At 49.6% G+C, this 14899-nt stretch overlaps 1 long non-coding RNA gene across 1 annotated transcript; it reads right to left on the reverse strand.

The window, feature by feature from the left end:
* Window positions 1-7098: 7098 nt before the first annotated feature.
* LOC139826639 (uncharacterized) lies at window positions 7099-13327 on the reverse strand. Its single transcript, XR_011736784.1, has 2 exons — window positions 13186-13327; window positions 7099-11535 (listed from the first exon to the last, which is right to left on the reverse strand). It is a non-coding gene; the product is annotated as an uncharacterized lncRNA (long non-coding RNA).
* Between the last annotated feature and the right edge of the window lie 1572 nt (window positions 13328-14899).

Raw genomic sequence — 14899 nt, forward strand, 5'->3', positions numbered from 1 at the left:
CCAACCATAACCCACCCCTGGCACTGCCCCATATCTCTGAGAACCTCATCTCCGTCTGTCCAACCCTCCAGGGATGGTGACTCCAGCGCTGCCCTGGGCAGCCTGTTCCAATGCCCCACAGCCCTTTGGGGAAGAAATTGTTCCCTAATCCCATCTAAAGCCTCCCCTGGTGCCGGTTGTTTCAGGCTCTTGGTCTGGTCTTTGCACTCGGGCTGTGGGGAACAGAGAAGCCACAAAACGTGTTGAAGACTTCTCTCTGACAAAGCTGGACTCCATTTTTCCATCTCAGTTTTTGGAGAATCTGCTCTGTGGCCTGTTTGCCAGATGCAAGGGAACACTGAGATGCTTTAGCTGCCTTGAAAGGAGGGAAGAGCAACGACACGCAGCAACATAGGAATTTCAGGTCTACTGAAACCATTAAGTTGTGAGCAGAAGATACAAAGGCCAATTGCTTTATCATGAGCATTCACTGAATGTGCTCAGACACAGCATCCCAACTCCTCACCACGTCTGCGAGGAGAAGACGTCACCGCACCAGCGAGCTCCTGCCCGGAGTGCGGCGATTAGGAACCACGCACACCAGGACGCAGACAGAAATTCACGCAGAGGCAGAGGTCTTGTTCAGGACGGAGCGCAGCGCCTGGCCAAGCCGAGAGCTGCCCCAGGCCTAGGCTGCCTTCTTTATTCACCATTGACAATTTACAGGATTTACAGGTACAGGCCTGGACTAAGATGTTTACAAAAAGCTGCTTTTCCACTAATGGTTGTTAAGAACACACTAAACGATGTTTATCTCACTTGTTTAACCACTCATTCACAGACCAAGGCCAAGGACATTCGCACATCCCATGCACTTGGGGGCGGTTATCCGGCCCAAGATACCATTCTCACAAGTCTGGGCTATAACTTTTTACAATTACAAGAAACGTACACAAAGTAATCTGTCCAAGGCCCTTTATATGTTATTATGTTAGTATTATGTCTTTGACCGTCCAAATGGTCACGTTAGTATTGATCTTCCTTTATCATCCAGATGGCTGGAACCACACATCTTGCTCTCCCATATTTTACTTTCCAACATTTTCCCCTTTTTTGTTTTAAAATCAGGTTCTCAATGAGCGCAGTAAGGACCCTGGCTTTGTTCTTCTTTGCATTCTGTATCATTGTCCAGGTGATTTGAAGGACTACAAGAAAAACATCACACAAGCATATCCAAATCCCTCAAAAACCCATATACGCAGACTGAGAGCTGAAAATGAAGTTTTAGGGTCTAATCACTTTATGCTATGAGATAATGTTAGCCATTTTGTCTTACAGTCCTAACTCTTACAAACTGTGTAATTATTTGCAGAGTACTGGCTAAATCCTAAATCAGGCCTTGCACATTAGCAAAGACTGTTATTTTACTTGATATCACTCATAAACACTAGAATTCAAGTTCAACAGTATTACACATATTTAGCACTCTGATAAGAGAAAATACAGGTTCAAATAGCAGCTAAGGAGATTATTTAAATACGATATCATAAGAACAATGAGGATCCACAACGTGCATGCAGTCACTCACAAGAAACAAAACTGGAGGCCTTTTGCTTCAGGGTACTCACAAGAAACAGTCGCTCACTCCAATAAAGAAGTGAGGTGTCATTAATCCCAGGAAGTTTCCTTAGACGCTGTTCCTGTCCAAGGAAAGGACTCCAGTTCACAGACCCGCAGCTCCGAGAAGACCACTCAAAAAGGGTCTTTGGCAGGAACCCCATTTCACTGTTTGGCCAGATGTGGCTGTGGGCATTACAACATAGTCCAGAAGCTTCTCAGCGAGTCTGGGCACCTCCTTTGTAAAGGACCCTGTCAACTGACCGAGGATCCCACCCCTCCTGACCCATCAGTTGGTAGAGGTGAAGTTTATTGACAACACCTTGATACCATTCTAGGTGTATGTATGTGGGGACAGGCACAGTGGGGCACAGAAGGTGCTAAAGAGCCGTCAACCTCCTCACTGAAAGCTCCAGATTTCAGGGGAATGTGTAACTGCCTCACAATCCAGCCTGCGACCACAGTCATCTGGCAAACTACTTTGGAGTGGTGGTGCAGTCAGCTCTTGCCTCCAAAGTCAAAAGGGGGCATTCTGTTGGTGAGTTTGCATGCCCGCTGTGGATCATCATACCTTATGTGTCATTTTCTTGTTGCAAATCAACCTACAACAAAATAATACAAATTACAACAATTACAGTTATTAACAAATATTGGAGAAAGCTGCTTAGCCATACTAATAAGGAAAATAAATGCGTTGAAAGTGTTTTCGCCAGTTAGTCCCCAGTCCAAATCATGTAAATCTGTATCATTCTGATATGCCAGTGCCTCTTCTTTGATCTCTTCTATTTCTTTGTTGCCCTCTGCCGCAGGGACAGATGCTGGATCTCTGGCATTAGGTCCTGCATCGTGTTTGTCCAGCTCGTAGAAAGGTTTAACGTATTTCACAGGAAGCCACTTTGGTCCTGTTGGAAGAAGAACACAAGCAGAGCCCTTTCCCAGGCGATTAACTACAGGCCCTTGCCACTGACTGTTGTGCAGGGGATCCGGTTATAAAACCTTTGGTCTCTGAGACAGTGAATCTGGAACACGGCAGTGTTTTTCCACTGCTGCGATAGAGGAGGGAGGCACAGTACGATTCAAAAAATGTAAAGCATATATTGCATTGTCTGATTGTTCTTGAGGCATCATATTTGCCCTTTTTTGTTTTAATAACATCTGTTTCAGTGTGGAATGTGCTCGTTCAGTGATAGCCTGTCCAGTGGGAGAATGTGGAATACCTGTGACATGCGAAACACCCCACTGCTATAAAAATTATTGCATGGATCTAGCAGTGTATCCAGGACTGTTGTCAGTTTTAATCTGTTGTGGCACTCCCAGCACAGCAAACAGCGGGTCCAGTGGGGCTGAACATCTCGGCTTTTCTCACTTGTATGTGCAGATGCACAAAACGTACCTGGAAAAGTATCTATAGAAACATGTACATATTTCAAACGGCCAAAAGATGAAACACGTGTAACCTCAGAGTGCCAAACGCCATTAGCTGAGAGTCCGCGAGGGTTAACTCCAAGGGAGGGCGAGCTTGTAATCAGACCTTGACATTCCGGGCAAGAGCGCACTATGTCGAGACCAAACACCTTTTTGAAGGCAGCAGCATTCTGATGGAAGAAAGCGTGTGAAGCCCTGGCAGACTGGAGGCGACTGTAGCTACAGTATAAGAATCTGGAACCGCATTGCCTTCAGTTGTGGGACCGGGTAAAGTCGTATGAGAGCGTATATGAGTAACAAACAGTGGGTGTGTGCGAAGCTGTAATGCAGTTTGCAATGATACAAACATATCAAAAAGCTGCTGTTGCGAGATTTAAGAAAAGCGGAGGGGATGCGCTGTAGGACCTTGACTACGTACTCAGAACCACAAACCAAATTTAGAGGTTCCTCCCTAAAAAGCTCTAAGGCATGCAAAACTGCACCAAGTTCCACTAATTGGGTTGAGCCTTCAACAGTTTTAACAGAATGATGCCAATCGTTATCTTCACGCCAGACCACTACAGCTCTATGAGACTGCCCTGAAACATCAACAAAAACTGTGCGAGCATTTGGGATAGGACCGAATACAAGTACGGCCTGTGGTCTGGTATCGAAGACACGCAGATTTTGAAGCAATTTACGTTTACATGCCAAAAGCTGTGCTGTTAAGAAAATCAGCTAGCGCCATTTGCAAAGACAGAGATTGTGAATAAAAAAATCAAAATCTGCTTTCACAAAAGGTACGTGTATGACAGATGGATCACGGCCTGCTAAAGCCTGAATCGGTTCTCTGCCTTTTTCGATCAGAGTAACAATCAATTCTAGGGGCTCAGGAATAGTTTCACGAAAAGAATTAGGCAAAATATCCGTTCCAAGTATATCAGTCTGTTTGCATTCTCACCATACGGTCCCGCAACAGCCACAGGTTGTTTCTATGTTGTAGCTCTGAACAGACAAATCCGCAAGTCCAATCGAATGCAGTCAGCCTGTTAGGTTGTCATAAATTTATTCATCAAAGTTTCTAACTCCATTTTGGCTGTCATATTTATTGGATATTGTTTTCCCTTACCGGATCGAAGTCCTGTTTCAGATCTATCAGTGTAGTGTTTGCTTTACCGATACTTTGGTTGCCCATACCAGCGGAAATACAGCATCCAAAATTCCCTTGGAGGTTTCTCACTTGCACCAGCAGATCTGCACCATCCAAGCAGCTTCTTGTGGGACATGCAACGGAACAGAATTCTCAGAAAACGTTATTTGAGCTCACAATTTACTTAACAAATCTTGACCCAAGAGAGGGCTGTCCTGGTCCCTCTGGATGCCACCCCTTCCCTCCAGCGCATCGACGGCACCACTCGGCTTGGTGGAAAAGCAAAACTGAAGTGTCTTGGGTGATGCAGAGACCAGAGAAAAGTGTTTGGCTTTAGCTCTCTGCCAAGAACACCTGGGGAACCCTTTGAAATGCTTCAGCCACTTTAGCGGAGAAAAATAACACCCCCACACAGTTGCCAGGCTTTCACTGCTCACACAGGGACAAAAGACAGCGCGGGGACAGCACAGCTCTCACTCTGGAGCTCGCTGGCTCTGACACCCGTGCCTGTTTGGGACAAATATCAATGGGAAAGATTTTGTGCTCTGGGATTCAGGTCATCTGGAGAACACCAGCAAGGAGAACGACTGCCAAAACCTGCACAACGATGTGACCAACTCCAGCTCCCCTGGGGAAGGAGGCGGCTGCTGCTTGTCCCAGCCCAGCCATGCCATGGGCGACCCAGAGCGGCTGAGAGCAAAGCCTCTTTCCAGGCTCTCTTCGCTGTGAGACCGTGGGGCAGGGTCCCATCCAGGGGGGACATGAGGGCACATCCTGCCCGAGGTCTAGCAGGCCACTCTGCTGCACGGGGAGCAGAGGAAGGGACAGAGGCACCGAGGTGGGCAGGTACCCACCCAGCGCTGGGTGGCGCAGTGACACAGCGCGGTGACACTTGGTGCAGCCACCATCACCCCAAGTGGCTCATTTTGCCCACCAAGGTGGTTCTGCCTCCAGGATGATTCTCCCCTGTCCCGGGGGGTGGAGGAGGAGCTCCAGTGCTTGGGCCAGAAGCTGCAATACCTGGAGCAGTACCAGGGGGCAGCCCACCTGCCCCTTGAGTGCAAGATCCTCGATGAGAGCAGCGAGGTACGTGGGGTGTCCATCCCCGCTGGGGTCTTCGGGGACCCGCACCAGGAGGCTCCTCCTGATGGCCCGTCCCAAGTGAGGAGAATGGTGGTGGCCCCATGTCGAGCGATCCTCGGAACGTGATGGTTTCCTTTGAGGAGAGAGACAGCAGCGATGACGGTAGGAGAGCTTAGCGGGGACGTGTCCCACGGCGACTGTCCCTGCCCCTGCCTGTTGGGATTTCTGACCATCCTCGCCTGTCTCTCCTGTCCCAGCAGAGCCCAGCCCATGAGTTCTCTCCAGACCTTGGGGCTGTCTCCAAGGCTTTGAGCATGGGTGGTGCTTTTAGGTGGGGATGTGGGAGCATGAAGGCAGCTGGCGGGGTGGTGAGCATCGGACCACAGAAGGAACAAGAAAAGATGCTGTGGGGCAAGGAGGGAGAGCCTTGTCTTCAAAATCACCTGGTTGTGAAGAACAACCAGTGCTGGGGTCTGTCTGTGGCCTCTTCCCATTGGATGCTCTTGGAGGAGCCACTGAGTTTCTGAGCTTGCCACCTGTTTTGAATGAAGCTGGAGCTGCGTCCAGCACCGCGTGGCTCCAGACCTTTCTGGGAAGCCCCAGCAGCTGGGGATGGGCCACAGCAGCGGCACTGCCAGGCCCTGCAGGTCAGCCTGGGATGCTGGGCAGGAAGAGCCAGGGCTTGGCAGGAAAGCTCCCTGTGATGCCACCAGCCCTCCAAAACGTGCTGGCTCCCCCTGGTGACACCGGCACAGCGGAGGTGTTAACTCTTTGTTTCTCCTTATCTCTTTGAGTTTTTCTAGTTTCTTTCTTATATCTCCCCAGGACTTTGTTACAAACTGGGGGGGTCCACTCCTTGAGTCCATTTATCCTTCGCTTTTTCCTTGGATGAACTTCTCTTCATCCCAGAATTCTAGCATGATCCCCCCCAAGAGACTGTTGGGGAGTCCAAAATTCTAACATGACCCCCTCTACCCCCGCAAAGGGACTGTCAGGGGGGCACCTGCAGCAGGTCGCTCCCCTTCGACCTCTTGTGGGGATCAAACCCATGAAACCTGGCTCACAACGTGGGGCTCAAACCCATGACACAGAGAGTTCTTCACTCGCTTTGTCCCTTCAGTGGCCAAGCCCCTCGCAGGGTGTTGGAACCCCACTTAGAAGGACTCCGCGCTCGCTTTGCAACCAGGTTGCGTCTCAGCCAACAGCAGTCACAGTCACACTGCCCGACCCGGCGGTACTTACAGTCCATTCTTCCCATCAGGACCTACCCGACCCAGCAGTACTTACAGTCCACTTTTCCCGTCGGGACCTTCGTGCACTCTGGATTACGGGTAAACTGCAGTATTCAGGGGGAGCGAGCTCCATTCTTTCCCTTCCGCTTTAATTTTGAATAATGTTGGTAGCTCTCCGCACAGCCGAGTCCAAGGGCCACTATTGAAGTGGGGCGCCTCCCTTGAACCTGAGGTAACACAGAGCTATCCAAGGTTATCATGTTGAGGTCGCCAATTGAAACAAATAACTTAGGCTTTTTCTATGGATAAACAACGTTTTATCCAATTCCTTAATTGTATTCCTTAAACACGTGTTCATTAGAGCAGAAGCAAAACAGCGCTGGGTGAGTGGGGGATTCGCTCCGGCCAACACGCGCACCTTTTAACAATAAGAAGTGTGCTTAAATACAGTAAGGTGTTACATATTCGTAATGACCCCAGGAACGCCTCTACAGATTGATAAGCTTTCACGCTTCTTATTAAAATAAGTCTCAGATAACCATTTCCACAGTCTCCTCCTTGACCCCTCCCTGTTACGCCTGCGCAGTGCCATGAAGATTGGGGAGCCCCGGAGTCAAAGATGGGTCCTCATGGAGCGATGATCAATGCTCGTTTTATTGCAATTCTGATTCTGTTCTACAGGGTTAGTCCAGGGTAGACGCGACATATGACACATCATAACTAGCTACAAAGTAATGTTCACGCGGTACAGCAATAGCACATCTTTGTTCTACAAGACAGCATACCTTTGTTCTATAACCTCTTTTCGTGTTTTACTTCTTAATAAGTTTCTTTCTATTGATTACCCAAGGACAAATCCTTGCCGTCCGACACGTACGCTGGGTTGTGCAAGTGGGACTGGAAAAGTACTGAGTGCCCTGTTTCTTCAAGCATATTCTCTACAGTGTCACTTGGTGATTTTGAGGAGGGGTCTTTGGATGAAGGCTCCTTCAGCTTCGTCACAGTGAACCTTTTACCTTTGGCTCATTATGCTGAATTGGCTGGAACCCAAGCTGCCAAGTCGACCGAAATCAGAATGGCGCCCCCTTTTTGCTGTAAATCTTGGCTATCTCTTCTCCTCAAGGTTACAGCTGGTGCTGTGAAACTTCTTCTCTCGGCATTCAATGAGGTTCTGTTTATTTCCTTAACTGGTTACATACAGCTCTAAACTAGATATTCATTATGTGGCTTAAAGTGCTAGTTCGTTAGTAGGCCCTTGGAATGTGGTTGGGTAGCCCTTAAAATGTTAGTTCCCTCTATCAACATAACTTCATAAACAAGTTTCATAACTTTTTGCATAGAACTTAACCACCTTTTCCTTTTTCCAGGTTCAGAGCCTGTGCCTCATTTGGTTATATCTGTAAACACTGAACATCTCCTCAGCAGGAATCACAGCTGCATTTCTCACAATCATGGGCAGCTCTGGTGCCCTTCACGCCAGAACCTGGGCCACATGTGGCAGCGATGGGGGGGCTGTAAGACCCTAAAGCCCATGGCAAGCACAGCTGAAGCTGCACGGCTGCCCTGGGCAGCTCTTGCTGCTCCCTGGGTGCTCCCCCACGGGATGCCCCCTCCCTCTGGGCTCCACGCTGCTATCGTGCTGCCCTCAGACCTGTGAGAAGATGAGCAAGTTTAAGGAGGCGCATTCCAGCCTGGCAGAGGACATGCGTGCAATGCAGGAGGCGCATTCCAGCCTGGTGGAGGACATCCGGGAGATCCAGGAGATGCTTGGCCTGGTGAGGACAGGGCTTCCCTCCAGGATCTGTGGGAGGAGATGAGCAAGTTTAAGGAGGTGCAGTCCGGCCTGGCAGAGGACATGCGGGCCATGCAGAAGGCGCGTTCTGGCATGGCAGAGGACATCCAGGAGATGAAGGAGACGGCTTGGCCTGGTGAATGTCCTCTGGTGCCCCGGGAGGGAGCTGGGCCCTCGTCCCCTCCCCACTTCTCTCCCTGTCAGCCTGTGCCCCTGCCCCACGGCCATCGGTGTCACCAGCATGAAGGGCAGCAGGAGGGCAGAGTGGGAAGGGTGTCCCAAGAGTTGCTAAGGCACTTTTGAACTAGAGAGCCATCCAAACAGAACCATGGGCAGGGAAGGAGGGGAGATAAAGCTCTGCCCGTGCAATTCAGCCGCAGCACAGCCCTGGCCAGCGTCCCCCTGCCTCGTGCCCTGCTTCATTTGGGGTCCCAGGCCAGGGCGTTGGGAGCGGGGGCTCCCCTGAGAATCGCACTGGAAGAATTTTCTAGGTATTATTTCTAGGGTGGGGGGGAGCACACACTGCTGGGGAGGGCACTGGCCCTTGAGAGCCTCTAGATGGTCTTTTCTCCCCTCATTTTTTTAAAAATATATATCTAAAGCATAAAAATCCAGAGAGAAGGAGCAGCAGCACAGAGGTGGGCGCTGGGTGGGGGGGTTTCTTAATGCTCCCTCCCACCTGCATCGCTGCAGTGGGGCGGGAGAGCGAAGGGGAGACAAATAACAAAGCAATCAATGGCTGGAGGCAGCTGTCGGCACCCGGATCATGGCTATGGGGGCACCCTGGATTGGGGGCACACAGCCACTGGGGCCCCTGCCTCTGCATGTCCCAGACCCCTGATGAAGCCCCCAAAGTGCTCCCCTCCTCCGGCTCCTGAAATCAGCACGGCTTCTTGCACAGACCCCCGGGGCCCCCTCACCCGTCCTCCCTCCCTTGACACCCCCAGGGCCCAGGGGGATTTTACAAGGTGATGTCCCTCCTGTCACTGCCACTGCCGCTCATGGCCCTTCCCAGGGGAGGGGGGAGCTGGGGGGGTTTTAGTCTTCAAATCAATCTTGCTTATAAAAAGAAAACAAAAAAACAACCAAGACAGGTTGAAGGTTCATTATTAATGCAAAAATAAGAAAAATAATTTAAAGAAACCCCCACTTTTTAAACCCCAGGTCCCCCACGCTCCGTACACAGCACAGGGACTGATCCACTCCCCAGCTCATGCGGTTCTGACTGGGCAGGCCGGGCTCCATTGATGGATCCTCTGGTGTTCACCAACCAGGTACAACTGCTCAAGGGAAACCCCATTGTTCAAGGTTCCACCACCCACTGTCCTTCATGTGTATTTTACAGCTCCATTTCCCAGAGGCTGGTGCCCGGCAGGGGCTGTGATCCACCCACGCAGTGCCACGCTCTGCCCCACGTGTCTGAGCTTGTTTCAGAAATGAGTCCCACTGTGAGACTCAGTTCTCTCTGGGTGCTGTGTCAGCACAGCCTTGCTGTCCACGGCCCAGGACAGTGCTCTGGGCAGTGGCATCGGGCACTGGGCATCTTTCAGCCATCCAGTGGTTACTTCCACCATTGTCAGCACGTGGTGTTTACCTTGGCAGGTTTGTGGGAGTGTGATCCAGTCAATCTGCCAGGCCTGCTCAGATGTGTATCGAAGCCACCACCCTCCATCCCACAGCAGCTTTTACCGTTTGTCTTGTTTAATTGCAGCACAACAGTGTCCGTAGTGAAGCCCACCCCTCGATCACGAGCCCGTGTACGTGTTGCAGCTCTGATGACCTGAGCCATCAGGGCTCACCGGGCTACCAACAGTTGCTACTTCGCATCCACCTCAGCCACTTCCATTTTAGCAGCGGCATCGCCCTGCTGGTTGTTTTCATGTTCCTCAGTGGCCACATTTTCTGGCCCATGAGCACCTGCGTGATGGACTTTTCCAAGCAGGCTCTCTAGCCTGGCAGCCAGAGAGGCTGTTTGAAAAAGATGGACTCACTTTGAAGCTATTGTACCTCTGCAAGCAGAAACCACCCATTAACGCACCTCTTAGCACTTCAAAAGGGCACGACATAATTTAAAGTGATGAGGGTTAGACACCTCTCCCAGCGCACAAACAGCCCCCGGCCTCGGTCATTCGCAAGACAGCGACCCTGCAACACAAGGCGTTTTGCAGTCTGCGCTTCAGCAAGACGGAACCCGTAACTGCGGTGCAGTGCGTATTTCAAGGGTGTTTTGGCGTTGATCTGTCAATGCCAAAGAGCACTCATGGTTGGTACCGACAATTTGAGGCAACAGGCTGTATCTGAGGGGAAGAGCACAGTGCAGCCACGCACTTGAGAAGAAAATGTGAGACGAGCTCAAGAGTTTTCCGCGGAACATGCACCAGTCCCCTCGTCCTGCCAGCCGAGAACTCGGTGATCCCTCATTTGACTGTCCAGTGTGTATTAAGGTGACATTCAATCGTGAGGCCACACGGGTTGAACTCAGACAGGCCGTTCGTGCAGGTGACAAAGCGTGCAGAATTTAGGGATGCGAAGTTACAGAACGCGGAGGACGCAGCTTCTGCCGCGTTTGATTTTTAGTGGTGAAGCGACGTTTCGTCCAAGTGGTCGTGCTGCCTGTCACAACGTGCACATACGATGATCGGAGAATCCACACGGAACAGCAGAGCACAGGCATAATTCTTCAGAAATGAACGTCTCAGAAACCCCCACACCAGAAAGATTTTTATTAGAGAAGTCTCACGATCGTAAGCCCGTATTTTATTAGAGACTTGTCCCAGCTGCCCGCAGAATATTTCATTTTTAGTAGAGATGCAGTGCATCCCCCTCCCCACTCCCCTGGGTATTATTTTTATCAGCTTTTGCTTTATCCCCTCCTATAATGGTTGCTCTGTTCCTTGAGCAATGCTTAGTGCTGTGGAGTCTTGGAAGAAACTTTGAGGGAAAATGCAGCACAGGTATAAAGTATCATTGACTCCAGTGATGTAGTGATTGACGTGGATACCTGCTGGGGACCAAGAAGGTGGGGAGATGCTGGTGGTGGTGGCCACGAAAGGAGAAGAAGAACAATGAACATGAAAACTCAAGAAATGAGACTTCCCTGAACCACAGGTGAGATCCCAGAGGAGGAGAGTTGAAGGGCAAAGGAGTTCAGGACAACTGGCAGTTTTTCAAACCCTATTCAGTGCAAACGGTGCCAATAATAAAGCGAAGATCGCAAGCGTAACAAGAAACCAATCTGGCAGAATCACAGGCTCTTCTGCACCCTTGTGATCCTCCAGCTGAAAATAAAAGGAAAAGCACAAGAAGACAGGGTCATAATCAGAAAGGTCAAGGCAGAAAATCAGATAAAACTAACAAAGGCCATCCAAAAGGGCTAACAAGGAAGAGCCCAGACAGGAGTAGGGAGAGGACAGGTCAGAGATATTTAATCTAAATGCAATGTTTTCACTTGGATGGTTAAACCCACACACATACACACCCGGCTGAGCCGCTCACCAGGGTCCGCACCCATCTCACCCCACCGACCACCTTCACATTTCCTCCTAGAAAAGCCTCAGGTTGTTACAGTGCTGGCAGAGCAGCACAGAAAGGCACCAAGACTTCATTTTTACCATTCACAGGGGCATGAATTAGGTGTATTCTCTCACGTCCTGTCCCTCACCCCATCTAGAGGGTTATTTCAAGAGCTCCTGGAAGACAGGCAGGCCCAAAGGTCAAGAAACCAGCAAATAATCTAATCGGAAGGAAACAAGGAAGCTTGGGTCACAATGTATTAATTCTGGAAACAAAAAATAAGCAGATTGAAACACTGGGAGAAGAGATTATTAACTCAGCAGAACAAGGACTGGTGGCTGGAGATGGACAGAGACTCTGAACTTTCAGGCTCAGGTCCTGAGTTTCACAAACCTGCAGTGTCCACTCCTTTAATATCATAAAATTTATATTTCCCTGAAGAATTTAGGCCCTTGAGTCAAGTTACTTAATGAGAAGAAACTTTTGTTTTAATCTATGTTTTCAGTTTCTTCTTAATTTTTTTTTAAAAGACCTCTTTAATTAGCCCTCCTGTTACTCATCTCTTCATTTTGCAGGGCTTACTGTGATTGCTGGCTTTTGGCCACACACTTATTCAGCTCATCCGAACAGAACTTCAGCTGTTGCCTGTAAGTTAGAGCTGAACATCCAAGTACAGGTATAAACACCAGAAAGTTACAGAAGAAGAAATATGAACCAATTTCTTTACAGGATATCTCACTCTGTCTGGTTTGCCGCCTCCTCAGGCGCAAAAATAATAAACCCTATTAATTTAAGTCTTATTTAGCTGTTCCATCTCTCTGCAATAATTGATTGGGCTTTAGACACTCAGCCAGAAAACACAATCAAATCAGGTTTGCCTGGTGACTGCGCCATAGCAGTGCCAGAAACCCCCAGTCCCCACACTTGCTCTAATTGACTAAAACATTTGGTCACTCGCACATTTCTATACAGACAATTAAGCTAAAGAGACACTACAAACGCAGCAAGACCAGCTGAGAGCAATAATGGATCTTTTCAGTCTATTTTTCTAGGGAGAATTATGACTTAGCGATGTTGCAGTAACTAAAGCGGGTTTTGTCTCCCCTTTGCTCCCGATGCAGCAGCCTCAGGAGCTCAACGCTGCACAATCGCTGCCTTGCAGGGAACCACACCAACGAATTATCTGCTTTTCCTGCCCTCCAAAAAAGCTGCCACGTGCTAAATCTGCATCTGTTTGGCATCTATCAGGGCTGTAGCACTTCCAGGAATGAGGGGGAAGGGCTCCAGTGCAGAGTCAAGCCACATTTTTTACAAATACCCCCAATTTTCTGAGTCTGTTTGGATGCTGGCTCCGCACGTGCCGGCTGGCACGGGGCCAAAATGTGTCAGTCACAACCAGGCAAACACAACGATACCCAGTTCCCAGGAAAGCGGCTGAACTGCAGCATTTCTTGCCAAAGTGATGCACAGAGAACAAACAGGCTCCTCGGACTCTTCCTCAGAGATCTTGGGGGAGCTGCAGCGGTCGGAAACATTGGCAGAATCTACAAGTGTCAAAAGCCTAAAAGAAGAGATCCAGAAAAAGAAAAAGAATTGCAGCCGCCTTATCTGCAACTTTGTGCACACGAGACAAGAACGGTGAGGCATGACATTTGTATTAAAAACATTTTGCCAACAGTAGATCCAGACTATCACTTCATACGTCTCCAATGGCACAGGTGGTACCTGCTAATAGAAGGTAACGTTTATCCTACCCAGTCACTGGTCCCTGCAGTTCTACATTCAGTCTTGCGTGACTAAGAATCTGCAAACGTGGTTTAAAGCAGAAAGCGTACAGCTAGTCCTGGCTGGAGGATTAGTAAGCTGTGCTGACATGCAACCAGTAGAGAGGAGCGTGGGTATGGAATTCCTGTCTCCCTGCACCAAATCAAATGACCAGCACAGCTCACAGCCACACAGAGGCTGTAACACCCCAACCACAGGGTCTAAAAAAGAAACAACAAGCAGAGAAAGCTTCAGTTCTGCTTTACATCAAGCTTAAGGTGTGCATGATGTGAGACTTGAGATGAGTGTCAAAATTAACCTTTAAGTCTTCCTCCTCAGTAGAGATCTGAGAAGACAGGCAGCTGCAGTGCATATGGAAAATCCAGCAGCTGAAAACCCATTTCACCTGCAGCAGGTCAATAGTCATAGAATCATTTTGGTTGGAAAAGCCCCTCAAGATCAGGGAGTCCAACCATAACCCACGCCTGGCACTGCCCCATGTCCCTGAGAACCTCATTTAAACACCTTTTAAACCCCTCCAGGGATGGTGACTCCAGCACTGCCCTGGGCAGCCTGCTCCAATGCCCCACAGCTCTTTGGGGAAGAAATTGTTCCCCACATCCAACCTCAGCCTCCCCGGTGCAACTTGAGGCCGTTTCCTCTGCTCCTGGCGCTTGTTCCTGGGGAGCAGAGCCCGACCCCCCTGGCTCCAAGCTCCTTTCAGGCAGTTCAGAGATCAGAAGGTCTCCCCTCAGCTCCTGTTCTCCAGCTGAACCCCCCAGGTCCCTCGTGAAGTGGTTTGGGATGGAAGGGACCTTAAAAATCATCTAGTGTCCACCCCCCAGCCATGGGCAGGGACACCTTCCACTGGACCAGGTTGCTGAGCATCCCAACATGGCAAAAAGTCCAGAAGAAAACCCAAAGACACCTTCCGGCACAGATCTCTACACCACCAAAAACTCATTGCAAGAAAAGGCTTGGAAAGCATACACAAAAAGGCATAATTACAAAGGAATGAAGTAGAGCAGTGGTTGAAAAATGCCCAGAAGTCACAAGAAAGACTCAGCCATCCTCCTCCAAAAATGCAGCCACCATGAGCTCGGTTATAGCCCATCTGATGTCACATTGTGCTTCACAAACTCCTCAACGACCTCCAGAGGGCTTTTCTTCTGAGGAGGGAAATACACAGCTGGCAAATCAGTGTGGGTCTACCAAGCAACCTCCACAAAAGCCCTGGGGTTGGAAGCAATGATTGTCTGTTAAAGCTGAAACATTTCGGTGCAGAAAAGGGAGCTTCACAGCAGGAGATCTTTACAGGGGGAAAAAACGTCCCAGTTTCCCGCTGTTTTACAGGAGTGTGCCGGA

Source organism: Patagioenas fasciata, assembly GCF_037038585.1.
Source record: "Patagioenas fasciata isolate bPatFas1 chromosome 19 unlocalized genomic scaffold, bPatFas1.hap1 SUPER_19_unloc_1, whole genome shotgun sequence".
Lineage (NCBI taxonomy): Eukaryota > Metazoa > Chordata > Aves > Columbiformes > Columbidae > Patagioenas > Patagioenas fasciata.